Raw genomic sequence first — 7,196 nt, forward strand, 5'->3', positions numbered from 1 at the left:
CATAATTGGTATCAACAACTATCTGTCAGAAGCTGAGATTCAGGATTCATGCTGAATGAGCAGCATTTGACCTCTTGTTCATCTCTTTTCATAACACATGTTGCATTGACTCTGAGTTCATATATAAAATGACCAAACAGTTGAGACTGCTTTTTTTAAGTGTTTTTGTTCGCTGTTATCCCAGCAGGCAATTTAAAAAAAAAAATGCCATCCAACTTGTAATAAAAATTATGTTTATCCGTCAGCTATCATTTTTGCTTTGAAACAATACAGTATGTAATAAATCTGCAGCTCACCTTACATGCTACCATCTCATTTCTGGAAGTAAGAAAATCTCTGATTTTGTAGGTGTGACTCAGTTAGAGGCAAAGCTACTGCTGATGTCATTTTCTATCTCCAAAGGATGCTTTTTAAAAAACATATGGTGTTAACACTGAATCTACTCTCCCATCTGGAATAATGTTTCAAAAAGTGAAAGATTGTAAAAAAAAATGCCACACAGAACTGAGAGTTTTTCCCAGTAGTTTCTCTCACAAGTAGCAGAATGCAGCTTCCTCCTTTTTAAAGAACATTTATTCAATTATATATGTAAATGGTGTCCAAAAACTGTGCCACACCTGTTCCTTCCAGCTGTCTACTAAATAGGAACACTGGTATCTGCATGAAGCTACTGTCCATGCATTCAAATCTGCGGAAAGGTAGAACGGTAGTTTCTATTTGCAAGTAACAAGACTGTGTTTATTCAAAGTGAAACAAAATATAAAGCTATATACATTAAGAATGGAATGGCTGCCATGGATTGGTGGCATTGGCAAACATTTACTATTTCAGCAGCCCTAAGAAATAATGTTCATTAAGCATTGGGTCACATCTTGCAAACTTCAAGTGGAGAAATGTTTGTGTCTCATTCTCTTCTGCCTGTTGGCAAGGGCAGCTAGGCAAAGCAAGACTCTAAATGCACATCAGCCAATGTATGTGCACACATAAACACAATGCACACTTTGGACAAAAAGTTATCTAGCAATTTACGTTCATAATAATAAGGTGGAATGGAGAAGTTCTAAGGAGGCAAGACTATTGCTTTATCTTGTTGTCTTGACTGACATAGACCTTTTAGCCAAAAATAGGACTGCAATGTGAAATGTATTAAATTTAGATAGTTAGTTTCCTAAGCAACCAACAATAAATATGATTTCTCCCCATCCAACAAGCTGCAACATAAGGAATTATCCATCCAAGGATAATAGCCTGTGAATGGCTGGATGGCTGGATGATAGATGGAGTATGGATGGATGGATGGATGGATGGATAGATGGATGGATGGATGGATGGATGGACGGTCAGATAGACAGACAGACAGTCTAAATCATTGCTAGGAATATTAACTCATAGAGTGATCAGTTCCTCAAATTAGTCTGCATAATGACTTTAATCACTGTATCCAAATCTAAGTATTTATATTGTGTACTATGGGGAAAAAAAGCTTTCACTGTTTAAATTAATAATAAATTCATGTTGTAAAACTTACAAAGTTTTGGCTGCTGGGTAGTACAGAAATATGTGTCATAAATAACTGAATAAAGAAAAATTTAAGTCAATTTCCCAGTGTACAAGAATGTGTGGGGAAACCCAAAATATTGAAATAACTCTTGGAGTTACATTTTAACTGATTGGGTTTATCCTGTTGAAGGAAAAGTATTGATTTTTCTGATCAATTTAGATACTGAAATATATTTTGCATGTCCTTCCATGAATGGGGTCCAGGATAGCTGTTGCTCTCCATACAACTTTCCCTCCCCCCCCCCCAAAAAAAAAATCTTCCTGAAATTAAACCATGTAATTCAGGTGAAACATACAGACCAATAAGATCTCCTATCTGGCAAATCAATTCTTCACCATCATTTTGTAATCATTTGAAAAACAACACCTTTTTGTGTCATAGGTGTGAATTTTATCATTTTTCCACTGTTTCACGCATCGATCTTCATTACTTATTGATTAAGACAAGAGATATCTTGCATGTATTCATAAATGAATACATATATGAAAACACCCTTTCAGATCTATTCCCCTTTATCGCAACAATTTTTTTCAGTAACCCTGATTCACATATGCAATCCGTTGATCAATAAACACTAAGAAGTCAAGTAATACTTAAGTATACATGAACCATTCCATGGTTAATACTGGCAATGATTATTACCTCCCAGTTTGAATATTGACTGAAAAGCATGTATTCCAGGCAATCATCCTCACTTAGCAACCTTTCAAAGTTATGACAGCCCCCCAAAAGGTACTTTTCAAACTTTCAGAGTTTCAGTGACACATACACACAAACACACAAACACAGTCACATGACCACATTTTGGGTACTTTGTAACTAACTCATCATTATGGTCAGTTGCAGTGTTCTACAACCACGTGATGTGATTTACAACATTTTTGGCCAGAAGCAAGACTTTTTGGCTGATTTCTGGCAGAATGTGTCCATAGGAATGCATTCACTTTACAACCACTGCAAAAAAGATTGTAAAATTGGATTGGTCATGTGGGTGCCCTGTCTTACAAGTGTCATGACTTACAACAGAAATTCCAGGCTCCCTTATAGTCATAAGTCAAGGACTAGCTGAACAACACAGTGTTTCTCAATCTTGGCAACTTTAAGATGTCTAGACCTCAACTCCCATAATTCCCCAGTCAGTATTTTATCTGGGGAAATTTGGGAGTCAAAGTCCTCCCAATTTATAGTTCCTAAAGTTGAGAAACACTGGCATAATAATTAATGTTGTCCTGTCGGAGTTTTTCATTTCCTTCGCCCATGCAGACAAAGATCATCTTCTCATTTTGTAAAAGAGCACTGGAGGCTCATGAGGTGTTTGTAATATTAGCTCTGATTACAAATTAACATGCTGTGTGGTTGAAACAAGATGCTCTTTCAGAAGCCTCAAAAACACTGGTACTTGCGCAAATTCCCCAAACTATAATGCTGAATCACCCTCATTGTCCTTCCTTCAAAAATCTGAAGGATATGATACATTCCCAAGGTTGAAGAGAAGTGAAGGACCATTTTGCTTAGGTCCCTAGCCACTTATTAGTTGTTCCATGGTCAACCCTCTCACAGTCATCAAGACAATTGGTCACAAAACACAATTATCTAGAACAATTAACCAGACAAGCAACATAATAAATAACAAGACACATAACAACTCAGCGCATCTTGTGCTAAACACATTTTGAGAGCAATTGTTTCTCAAGGGATCTTTTCATAATCTATCATCCATTCTCATTAAGGAATAATATAAAGAACAAGGACATCTTTTAACAAAACATGATTTGAGCATGCTTTCAAGAATGGATTTAAGAGATGAAATAGTCAGCCTTAAAAACCCATTCCTGAATTAAATGTTTTTATGGGGCTTTGGGGCAAAAAGTCATTAACCCATACACACAAAAAGAAACACTGATAAGAGAAATGGCAATAATAAGAGAAAGCAGAAAATAAGTTTTTCAGTGAAAATAATTTAATAAAGTACATCTAACATGCAGGACTTCAGCCTGGCCCCTTCTTGCTCCCATATCATAATTCTACTCCATGCATGCAATTATGTGAATCATTTTTCCTTATTTTAATAGTGGAATGATATTGTCTGCATTTAAGAAAATACATACAGTAGCATCTAATGATATTCCTGCCATATATATCTGTCAACTGATTGTGTTTCATGAACAAATGATAAATCTGGGGTGCATAAAACAATATGTCATAGCTGCAAAAGCTGGATTTCTCTGTGTAACCTCTACTTGTTTACTTCAGAGCTGGCAGCCCCTGCTTATTAAAAACACACTGTAACTGGTTTCATAGATCACATTATGCTATAATGTGGTTTGTTTCATTTTGATTGAGAGTAAAATGTCAACACCATAGTTGCCATTGGTAAATTGTGTTTTATAGCATAGGGTTATAGGTGAACATGGCTAGCTGTGGTTTATTCAAAAAACAATTGTTAAAGAAAACAATATCATAGTACAATCAACTCAGTGTCTTTATAAAAATTACTGTATTTATGCTACAGTACTCCAGAGGATTATTAGATGCTAGCAAAGAGATTAAGAGAATTCTAATTTTGCTTTATACAAAGAAGCTTGTAATCTGGGATGCTTTTTATCTACTACGGTTGGAAACTTATTTCATTAGTCTAGGCCAGGGGTGTCAAACTGCCGGACACGTCACCAGGAAACTGCACCCACCCCATTGCCGGCAATGGAGAAAAAACTCTGATACGTCATGCGACGTCACATGACATCGTGAATTTGACATGTCTGGTCTAGGCCACTGTTGACAAGTCTGTCCTTTATGCCCATAGATTTACTTGCTTTACTGTAGAGTTACAAAATAAAAGGGGCCACATTGGTTCATGTGGTTAGGATGCTAAACCAAAAGACCACTGAAAGATGGACAGCTCAACAGTTCAAAACCCAAGAGCGAGCTATGTGATAGAATGAGCTCCCATCAATTTTCCCCAGCTCTTGTCCACCTAGCAGTTGGCAAGCATGCAAATGCAAGTAGATAAATAAGTACTGCTTTGGTGGGAAAATACCACAGACATGAAAGGAGCCTTTTAGGCATTCCTTGGGCAGTGGTGATGTCACCGGCTAATCCTTTCAATCCAGAAGCACCTTGGTAGGTGCTTCCAACATGAATGTAGTAGCAGTACAAAGTAAAAACTACATCTTAAAATCCTGGTTGATTGTGAATAAGGCTGTGTGGTGCTTCAGAACTGCTTTAGAACAGGTGCTTTAAAAGGTGTAGGAATAAAAACATAGCATACCACATGTCTGTGACTTGTGAACTCCAAGATCCTAAAAAAAAAAAATAGCAGGAGCTGCTTTCATAATCCACAGACAGGTAATGTATTCACATTCCTTGCATCTTCCTGCTTCAGGCAACCTAAACACAGATTCTGTATTTGGATGTTACTAGATGGACATCAGAATCAAACTGACTGCATAATGACAAATAGGAAATGGAGAAGTGCAATCCCATTATCCAGGTGCAGATAATGGAATAGGCCAGGAATAATTGGTGTCAAGAGTATGAGTTAAATATAGAAAATTAAAGATAGTAGCTCTGGCAGAAAGATATAATCACGAGAACATACAGTCAGAATTAAAAATCAATGTATGGAACAGTTTCAGTGTATTTATCTTATGAGAAAGAGAATCTTCTAAAATAAAAATAAAAATAATGCTTCCAAGATGAAGGTAGCTCTTAGTGATTTTTTTTATTATTATTATAAATTTTTAGAATTTTACAATAAAAACCCCTTCCCCAATCCCTCCCAACCCACCCCAAAACCCTCCCCCATTCTTCCCAGAGCTGAATACAGGGTTAACTAGAACTTAAAAGAAAAAACTTTTAAACGCAAATAAACCTTAAACAAATATAATTACATTCAATGAACAAATTATTAAATACTTTAACTCCATTATATATAAAAAACAGAAAGAGAAAAAAAAATAAAAAAATAAAAAATAATAATAATAAAAAACACACACACAAAAAAAACACAAAACTATTCTACACTTCTAAATAATATCTTAAACTTTAAATATAAATTATTCAAAAGCTAAATGATATTTTCTTATATCATACTTATATTGTATAAAATTTATCCATCTTTTCCACACCAAGAGGTACTTCTCTTGCGATTGATCTTTCAAGAAAGCCGAAATTTTTGCCATTTCAGCTAAATAAGAAACTTTAAAAAAACCATTCTTGCAAAGTAGGCAAAGATTCCTTCTTCCAATATTGCCCTATTAACAACCTTGCCGCTGTAATTAAATTTAACATTAAAATAATCTCTTTGTCATCACAATCAGAAACAATACCCAACAAAAACAGTTGTGGGGTAAATTTTATCCTTCTTTTGAAAATTCTTTGAATATTCCACCATATCTTAATCCAAAAGGCTTTTATACTTTTACATGACCACCAGATATGATGATACGTTGCATCCAAGCAGCCACATCTCCAACATTTAGGCTGCAAATTTGAATACATTTTTTGTGGATCAAGGTGCCATCTATAAAACATTTTATAGAAATTTTCCCATGAAAACTCATAAATGTTCCTCTCCACGGAAATCTTTAGTAAAAGGTGAAAGATTTATACGATCTGAAGAGAAACCAGAGCAGCTCTTAGTGATTTTATCAACTTGTCTATGTAAATTTTTGGCAATGTTCTAGAAGTGGCTTGGCTTGCTTATGATATTCTGACTATGAAGAAAACACTGCAGCGGGAGCAAAATATTTGCTTCCATAGATCTGGGAACTGATATAAATAATCTTGAGGTTGTATTTATCATTTGGAGAGAGAAGAATTTATCTTTGTGGATGGTGTCTACTTACCTCATCATACTTTTCTAAATGCTACCATAAGCTCGAGAGCAAAGAGCCAGGGAAAACAGAAAGCATAAGCTTAAATCTGTTTACTAAAAAGCAGAACTCGCTAAGCATAACAGTCTTGCTCATTAAGATAAATTAAGTGAAGAAAAAACTTCTTGCTTGCCTTATCAAACTGTGAGAGTTTGCTGTTGTTTTTATTTGAGAAATTTGATAAGAAATCATTCTCACCAAACTTTCCTTTCTTCTCTTGGTCCCCTGAACTCACATAAGTTTCTCATCTTTTGTTACCAAATCATTTTCAAAGCATCCATAGGTGCTTTGACGGATGCATTGACAAGTACGTGCCCTTTAAGAACAGCACGGCCGGTACTAATGAGTGGACCAATGACCCTTTCAAGGGTTAGAGCGCAAAGGTGGCCAGTTATATAAACTAACTCCTGGATCTGGTGTTTTTTACACTCTGACGATGTCGGTAGTTTGGCCGACGAAAGCTTAGTACTTTTTGTAGATTAAACAGCTTTGGTTTAAGATTTTTATCCTGGTAAAAGTATTCAGATACTTTTATTACTGCCAATATATATGTATATATATATATATATATATATATATATATATATATATATATATATATATATATATATATATATATATGCAGGAAGTTTTCAGACAGATGTCTAATTGATTACACCTTGACATTTTTTAACTGCTATACTGCAGTTTTACTTTTTACAATCTCTTTTGCCTTGCAGCCCCCAACTAGGGGCGTTAAGCAGGCTCAAGTCGCAACTGCG

The 7,196-nt window shown here is 35.3% G+C and overlaps 1 non-coding gene across 1 annotated transcript; it reads right to left on the minus strand.

The window, feature by feature from the left end:
- Positions 1 to 6,074: 6,074 nt before the first annotated feature.
- LOC120298423 lies at positions 6,075 to 6,195 on the minus strand. The gene has a single exon (XR_005554075.1). It is a non-coding gene; the product is annotated as a U5 spliceosomal RNA (small nuclear RNA).
- Between the last annotated feature and the right edge of the window lie 1,001 nt (positions 6,196 to 7,196).

This window comes from Crotalus tigris, unplaced genomic scaffold, assembly GCF_016545835.1.
Source record: "Crotalus tigris isolate CLP2741 ecotype Arizona unplaced genomic scaffold, ASM1654583v1 scf7180000023864.505019, whole genome shotgun sequence".
NCBI classification, from domain to species: domain Eukaryota; kingdom Metazoa; phylum Chordata; class Lepidosauria; order Squamata; family Viperidae; genus Crotalus; species Crotalus tigris.